General features: G+C 40.2%; 1 pseudogene; it reads left to right on the top strand.

Moving 5' to 3' along the window:
- The first annotated feature begins 7,126 nt into the window (after positions 1-7,126).
- On the top strand, positions 7,127-7,959 carry LOC142844889 (ligand-dependent nuclear receptor-interacting factor 1 pseudogene; annotated as a pseudogene).
- Positions 7,960-8,220: the final 261 nt, after the last annotated feature.

Below are 8,220 nucleotides of genomic sequence, written 5' to 3'. Positions count from 1 at the left end.
TTAAGCAACTATGAAAGAGGCCTAAGCTTTGTTAAATTTGGGAGGTTTTGTTTACCACTCTATCATACTGTGGGTTTGAAATATTTCATTGCTAATTATTCTTGAGCAATGGGACATAGAAGAAAGATAAGACACTTGGTATAATGAATTATTCAGGTGATTTAAAATAAACTAGAGGGCAGATAATAGCAGATATGACCTCAACAGAGAGATAAGGTGGAGAAGGGGGTGCTGTCTAATTAACTACAAAGGAAAGGGGAATGTGAGAAATATTTAAATCACTGGCTCTGTGTTCTGTTATATGTAATTTCCCCCAAGCGCTCTCCCCAGTGTGACTCTTCCTGCTTAATGACTAAGAGCAATTAGCCAGTCATACGCTCAAGAAAAGAGTCTTTAGTTTTATGTTTGATGCTAATTTTTCCAGCAAAATGTTAGTGTTCATGAACCAGGGTCACAGCACCTCACAAACTCAACACTATAAGACCAGATACCGCCAACTTGGTCTGGCTGCTTTTGTTGCTGTTGTTTATTAGGAAGCATAGATGACGTGGGATTTCCCTCTGTATGCTTGGATACTATTAATAAATAAAGGAACTGCTTTGGGCCTATAGCAGGGCTATAGGGGAACAGAGCTAGGTGGGGAAAACTAAGCTGAATGCTGGGAGAAAGAAGTGCGAAGTCAGAGAGAAGCCATGTAGCCCTGCAGGAGATAGATGCCGGAACTTTGCCAGTAAGCCACTGCCATGTGGTGATACACAAATTAATAGAAATGAGTCAAATTAATATGTAAGAGTTAGCCAATAAGAAGCTAGAGCTAATGAGCCAAGCAGTGGTTTAAATAATACAGTTTCTGTGTGGTTATTTTGGTTCTGGGTGGACGGCACGAATAAGCAGCCTCCTCCTACACATACATATCTAGAAGGCAATGTGACACTAGGCCAGCATAATTAAACAACGGTAATAAGTTTTCACCTTTGCCTATAACCTTCCTAGACTTTGAGTTGTTGGCCAGACTTACAGTATCTGGCAGCCATCCCTCCCAGCATGGAGCAGGCCTCAAATTCAATCAGAGGGCCATTGGTAATACCAACAGCAGTCAGACTGATATAAATGTCGGCATTCTGGTTTTTGGGTACACAGCAGGAGAAGACCAACAATGTCTTTGATAATGACTTCTTCTCCAGCCAGCCATTCAGTACCCTCCTGTGTTTTAAATCTCTCACATTCTTTCTCTCTCTCCTTCTTTCTCTTCCTTCCTTTTCTTTTTTCTCTTCCTTCCTATCTTCCTTCCTTTCTTCCTTTCTCTTTATTTTTCTTCCTAACTTTCTTTTTAAGACAGGGTCTATTACTGGGATCTGCGACTTATTAATAAGCTAGTCTGGCAGGCCACTGAGCCACAAATAGCCCCTGGTCGCCATCTCCCCAGCTCTTGTATCACAAGCATGTGCCACTTCTCTGGGTCTCATATGACCTAGAATTAGAACTCAGATACACACACTCATGAATCAAGCACTTCCCTGAGTGAGCCATCTTCCTAGCCCCTAAAAACAAACAAGCACACAAAATCATAAATAAGGAAAGTAAGGTTTAGAAAGTAGAACAGACTTGGGACTGACATTTGGAAGCCCATAATCTTTCTGAATGCAGACCCAGGACACTATAGAATAAAACCAAACTTTTAGGTCTCTGTTGGAAAAGCATGTAATGAGCCTAAATTAGCAACCATCTCACCCTGAGAAAAATTACAGAGACAATATTTGTGCTGAAGGGAAAAATTTTCTTTTTCTAGTGAAAGCTTTATCTTTCTGTTTGAACTTCTTGTGCCAGACAGAGGTGTCTTCATGGTGAGTGTGGATGCCCATGGGCTTAGTGAGTTCCTCCTCTAGCAAATTCCCAGTGCCTGTTGTAGGCTGGATCCCAACTCCCAGGACAAAGCCCAGCAAATGTCAGGCTGGGGATATGTGTGATACGTGAGTTACTGAGCTAGGTCCCTTGAGCTGCCTCAGAGGCTGTCTCCTTATAACTTGTCTCTTTTGTTCATCTCTACAATGACTCCCAGGGACAGATTAGATTGGTCCTATATTCTGTGGACCTTGAGTGTTTAGCAAGTGCGTGTCTCTGCTGTAGGAATATGGAGGAGCCTGAAAGAGTTGAGAATTTGAGTGGTGTGGACTGTGCACAGCAACCTTGCAGCCTCAGAGCGAGTGCCTTGGGTCCTGGCTACTATGGCAGCTTGCCTAGCCTGCTTCTGGTTTTAGTCTTAGCTGTACAAGTCCTACAATGCACTTTGACGCCATGAAGATGTTGTTGGCATGTGCCTGGGGGGTGGGAAAGGGAAGGTGGAGAAAGATATTAGACTCACCGATTCAACTCTCCTGGGTCCCCAATAGCAGTGGGCAAAATAGGAAACTGAGGCATGTCATTTAATGTGTGGAAACTAAAGATACCTCTGCCAGTCCCTGAGTGGCACTGCCAGTGACTGCCAGACTGCAGATGTGGACAGGGTTCCTCAAATAAGAGTGACCTTGACCCAGAATGCTGGGACTGCTGGGGACCAATAAGTCTTAAATTAACTGGTATCTTTCAAAGACCAACTATAGGTCAGAGAGGCCAAGTGACTTTACAGCATTATACCATAACACCTCACTTATTCTCAGTCCCCCAACCCATCGTCTTCATTACATGACCTGCATCTGGTTCCCTTCCAAAGTTAAAAAAAATCCTGGGTTGCAAATTCAGTTGGCTGAAGTGGAGGTGTACTTTGTTTCCTTGCATTTTAGGAGACATCTTCAGTAATCATTTGGTAGTGTGTTTCCAAACAAGGCCTGCGTAATGTGAGACCATGCCTGAAGTTCTGCTGTTACAATGTCTACACAGAAAATCTTACTGATAGCTAACACCTTAGAGACTCTGATATAAAATGCCTCATGTCACTGCCTTCCCACTTTCCCTCAGCTATTTAGTGATAGTAGATCACCGAGCTGCCTCATACTAGGAAAAGAAAGATGAGGAGGAGACAGGGGAAAGGGAAAGGGGGTTCTGGGGCTACATTTCAGCCTATATTGAACTTGTAATAGACCTACCAAGATTATCTTCCCAGTGTAGAGGGCCAGAATCGAAGCTGAACTTGTCTTCTTAGCTGAGCAGAGACATGATTCATGGAGAACAGAGAAAACAGAGGAAATGAAAGTCTAGGGTATGAACAGCAGAGATACTTCCTTTCTACTGCCCACACTGATCAACCGATAGGAGCTCTCAGAGCAATAGATTTGTAACTAAACTCAGTTGAGTTGTTCTGTGACAGGCCAGTAATGTCTGCACTGGAGGAGGAGACAGTAAATGTATATGTGCTGTATACTGCAGCACACGGCCATATGACAATGGCTAAGTATACAAGCTCCACAGATAGTCTCGATCCCCTATTATGGTGACTGGAAAAGTCACTTCCTCTTCAGTGTCTCATTTTATCCTACTTGTAATTCTGGTGATACTCTTGATTTGGACACTTGCCAGGAGTGCCTGGAGAGCATCTGTGTTATGTAAGGGTGTGGGTCAGATTTAAATTAAGACCATAGAAATCAGCTTTGGGTTAGTTGAACAGCTTCTCCACTACTGATAAAAAAACATGTAAGGTGTTTTGACTCTGTAGTATTTAAGACAAAACTTAAAGGTGTGTTTTAAAGCAGAGTTCTGGAGGTTCCAGAATGCGTTCAGAACAGGGTGCCTTCCATAAAGGCAGGCTTCACTTAATCCACACTGGTCCAAGCTTGGGCTTCCGTTGGAATCGCTTACACCACTTAATGAGCCTGCTCTGTGGTTGTTTTGTCTGCAGACTTCTGAAAATACTCGCTTCATACTGGAAGAGAGGAGTAGGGTGGGAAAGAAGGAGGGAGGCTTGGAGCAAACAGGCTCAGATCTCGAGTTGTGTAAGTGACTCTGCCTTGTAGAGATGAGGGTAGAAGTGAGTCTTTCTGAATCCCTCATCTCCCTAGCAGGGTCTCAGTGCCTGGAGTATAGCACCCCATCCCCTGGTCTCTGACTTGACAGTTTATTTGTTCACACCCCCTTGGACTTCAGGGTCAGGTGGTAGAAGAAGCAGCTTCTTGTGCCTCAGTTCTTACCCACCTGACTCTTCTCTGCCTAAAGTCCCCTTGCTGTTACTCACATCTTAAGAACCTAAGCCTCTATTTTTCCCTGTTGGAACCATGGTCGTTCTCAGTGACTCCACTTTCTAGTAAACAACCAGTCAAGTTCAGCTCGAGCTTTTCAGCTTCTTGATCAGTTAACAGTAACAGTTATCTCCCCATGCCGCTCTACTCCCCAACTCATCTGGCCATATTGTGACTACATCAACCTAAGGCAGCACTTCTGAAATGTAGATGTAGGGGCCACACCTCTGGTATCTGACCCTTCTTCTCACCTTCTCCATCACTCTAGCACAAGGCAGATCCACTGATTCCCAGACACTCCCCACTGCATATCAGCCCTGTATTCACATCTTACCTTAGATTCCATAGCCCACTGTTACAAACACTGTTTTGCAAACACTTGCAGCCTTATGGTGTCATCTTGTGTCCTATTGACATGGTATAACTCCAAATCCTCAATGAGTCCAATGAGAATTCTGCTTTCTGAACAGCTAGTCCTTGGAGGAGAAAACCAAAGACGGATTACCCTGACCTGATCATTGCTTGTTTTGCAATGTCACATATGCCCCACAAATACATACAGTGACTATGTGACAATTGAAAATAAAAAGAATGAAGTTCACCATATTCTCTTGAAAATTTTAATTATAAGTAACAAAAGACATTCAGCAATTCTACCATTCATAGCTAGTATCCCCTGTTTACAAGGTATCTATATTCAAATAAATAAATGCATTTTTTACTTACTTCCAACAGTACCTCACTCCACTCTTCACTATGAAAATAACGTCTTAATGCAGACGAAGCAAAAGAAAATGACACTAAAAAATAACTTTATGAAAATGATTGAGGCCTTTAAGGAGGAAATGAAAATTCCCTTAAAGAAATGGAAAAAAGGACAAACAAAAAAATTGAAAAAGATCGACAAATTTCTTAACAAAAACCAAGAAAAAGCAATCGAAAAGGTGAAGGAAATGGTTCAAGACATAAAAATGAAATAGAGGCAATAAAGAAAACACAAACCAAGGGAACTCTGGAAATGGAAAATCTGGATAAAGATTAGGAACTACAGATTCAAGCATAAACAACAGAATATAAGAGACAGAAGAAAAAATGTCAGGTATTGATGTGATAGAGGAAATAGATTTATCCATCAAAGAAAGTGTTAAACTCAACAAATTTTTAACACAAAATATCCAGGAAATGTGGGACACCATGAAAAGACCAAACCTAAGAATAATATGGATATAAGGAGAATAAGTTCAGCTTTAAAACACAGAAAATTTATTCAGCAAAATTATAGAAGAAAACTTTCCCAACTTAAAGAAGGACATATCTATGAAAATACAAGATGCTTACAGTGCACCAAATAGACTGGACAAAAAAAGTACCTTCACTACATAATAACTAAAACACTAAACATACACAATAAAGAAAGAATATTAAGATCTGTTTCCATTTCTTAATGGAAACAATGAAAGTCAGAAGGTCCTCCTCAGGCGTTATGCAGATACTAAGAGACCATGGATGCCAGCCCGGTCTACTATACCCAGCAAAATTTTCAATCACCATAGATGGAGAAAACAAGATATTCCATGACAAAACCATATTTAAACAATACCTATTCACAAATCCAGACCTATAGAGAGTGCTAGAAGGAAAACACCAACCCAAGGAAGTTAGTTACATCCACAAAAACACAGGCAATAGATCATTCCACACTAGTAAATCCCTAAGAAGAGAAATACACACAGAATACCACCACCAACAACAAAAACAAAAATAACAATACTAGTTATCACTGGTCATTATTATCCCTTAATATCAATAAACTCATGTATAAAAAAGACACAAGCTAATAGATTGAATATGAGAACAGAATTCATCCTTCTGCTGTATACAAGAAACACACCTCAACTACAAAGACAGACATTACCTCAGATTAAAGTGTTGGGGAAAGATTTTTAATCAAATATTCCTAGGAAACAAACCGATGTAGCTATCCTAACATATAACAAAATAGACTTCAAAATAAAATTAGTCAGCGGAGATGAAGAAGGTCAATTCGTATTTGTCACAGGAAAAATTCATCAAGATGAAATCTTAATTCTGAACATCTGAATCCGAAACACATCAGAAAAGTCATCAGCCATGACCACGTAGGCTTCATCCCAGAGATACAGGAATGGTTCAACATATGAAAGTCTGTCAGTGTAACCCACCATATAAACAAGGTGAAAGAAAAAAAATGCATGATCATCTCATCAAATGATGAAAAAGCTTTTGATAAAATTCAACACCCCTTCATGATAAAGGTATTGGAGAGAGCAGGGATCCAAGGAACACACCTAAGCATAATAAAGGCAAGTCAACAGCCAACATCACACTAAATGGAGAGAAACGCAAAGCGATTCCACTAAAATCAGGAACAATATAAGGCTGTCTATTCTCTCCATATCCATTCAATATAGTGCTCAATGTTCTAGCTAGAGCAATAAGACAGCAAAAGGAGATCAAGGGGATACAAATTGAAAAAGAAGTCAAACTTTTGCAATTTGCTGATGATATGATAGCATACATAAGTAACCCCAAAAATTCTATTAGGGAACTACTACAACTTATAAAAACCTTCAGTAATGTAGCAGGATACAAGATTAACTCAAAGAAAATCATTAGCCCCCCTTTATATACAGATGATAAATAGGGTGTGAAAGAAAGCAGAGAAACATTACCCTTCACAATAGCCACAAATAACATAAAATATCTTGGGGTAACTCTAACCAATAAAGTGAAATACCTGATTGGCAAGAACTTTAAGTCTTTGAAGAAAGAAATTAAAGATGACATCAGAAAATGGAAATATCTCCCATGCTCTCGGATAGGTAGGATTAAGAGTAAAACTGGCAATCTTACCAAAAGCAATCTACATACTCAACACAAAATAAAAAAATTCTTTACAGACCGCCCACTGAGCACTCGCTACGGTAGCAGCCCTAGGTCTATAGGTCCGGAGCTCCCTCCCCAGAGCACTTTGTATTGCTTTGCTGTCATGGCTGGCGGGACCCGCGCAAGAAGCAGGGCAGACAAGGCGAGGCAGACCCAGTCTGAGATGGCATCTATGTTAAAAAAGGATACCCAAGAAAGAAATAACAAGAAATATTCTCAAGGAAGCAACACAAAAGCGTCATATCTGAAGAGTGATACTGAATTTATAAAGCTCTTTGGTCTTACTAAAGATTTGAGAGTTTGTCTTACTCGAATTCCTGACCATCTGGGCTCTAGAAAAGGTTTTGATTCCTTTAATAATATGGTGAAGAATAATTCTTACAGAGATGCAGATACAGTGATGAAGGAAGAAGTAAAACAGCACAGCTTTCCTAAGAAAAGAAAAGCAAAAACCGTTAAGAAGATGAATTACACAAAAAGGAGAAAAATAAAGAGGGCTAGTGACGCGATCGTGAATGGAACTGATGATGCCAGTTCCCAACTCCTTGGTGTTTTACCAACAGCAGACATACCGCAGCATAACATTGTCACAGACACAGCCAGGGAAGACAAGAGAACTGGGGTAGAGAACTGCTCCTATGAGAAGCAGGGAAAAGGCACATTAACTTCAAGTGCATCGTGTGAACAAAGTAGTTATTTTAACAGAAGCTATACTGAAGATATTTTTCTGATAACACCACCAGAATTAGAAGAAACCATTAGAGATGAAAAAATTAGAAGACTTAAGCAGAATCTGAGAGAGAAAGAAGCAGCTCTTGAAGAAATGCGTAAGAAGATGCACCAAAACCAGTAACGAGTTAAAGAACTGTTACTACAGTAGTCCCCTCTTACCTGATGTGGATAGAGTCAAGACCCCCAGTGGATGCCTGGAAGTGGAGATAATACCAAATTATGTATTCAACTGCTGTGGCATCATTATGTTTATTCAGATAACTAAACGTTTATTTAAATGAATAATAAGTAGTATATACAGTGGATACATTTAAGAGGAAAATTGTTGTCCTGAATAGGAATTTTTTGCCATGCTTCTAAGAATGGCATGTAATTTAAAAGTGATGAATTCCTT

The sequence above is a fragment of the Microtus pennsylvanicus genome, chromosome 2 (genome assembly GCF_037038515.1).
Source record: "Microtus pennsylvanicus isolate mMicPen1 chromosome 2, mMicPen1.hap1, whole genome shotgun sequence".
Classification (NCBI taxonomy): Eukaryota; Metazoa; Chordata; class Mammalia; order Rodentia; family Cricetidae; genus Microtus; species Microtus pennsylvanicus.
The sequence above is the reverse complement of the archived record's forward strand: the minus strand, read 5'-3'. Positions and strand labels throughout refer to the sequence as shown.